Raw genomic sequence first — 421 nt, 5'->3', positions numbered from 1 at the left:
TGGAGTAGCAAGTGAAAGAAGTTGTAAGTGAGTGCGTCAGTAGACTGATGGCCGAGTGAGGGACAAGCCGAAGAGAGGAAAAGGAGCTTACTCTACGGGATTAGGGAGAGGCAATGGGTGGCGCTCTACAGGACGGAGACAAGAGGAAGGGGAAAAAAAACTACTGAAAGAAATGAAAGGCGAACTGAGCCTGTGAAAGGAACGTATGAAAATGGAATAAAGCAAAGGAAGAAAAGGAGGAGGTTTTAAGAGTCGGAGGAAGAAAATCGGGTGAGTGGTTAAGCAAGAGACGGGGAATAAAAGTGCAGGACTGAGTACCATTGAGGCATAATAGAGTTTGTTATATTTGGAAATATGAGGGTGATGAAAGGAAAAACATGAATATGCACATAATTTAAATCCAACCAGCAATAATAGTCAG

General features: G+C 43.0%; 1 protein-coding gene across 1 annotated transcript in view; it reads right to left on the bottom strand.

Moving 5' to 3' along the window:
- The window catches only part of LOC119582390 (adenylate cyclase type 2-like), a gene marked incomplete in the record, with an annotated part of 138,831 nt that overhangs the window by 10,479 nt on the left and 127,931 nt on the right, over positions 1–421 (bottom strand).

This window comes from Penaeus monodon, chromosome 15, assembly GCF_015228065.2.
Source record: "Penaeus monodon isolate SGIC_2016 chromosome 15, NSTDA_Pmon_1, whole genome shotgun sequence".
In the NCBI taxonomy this organism is placed as follows: domain Eukaryota; kingdom Metazoa; phylum Arthropoda; class Malacostraca; order Decapoda; family Penaeidae; genus Penaeus; species Penaeus monodon.
Note: the sequence above shows the minus strand (reverse complement) of the source record. Positions and strands in the feature narration are given on the sequence as shown.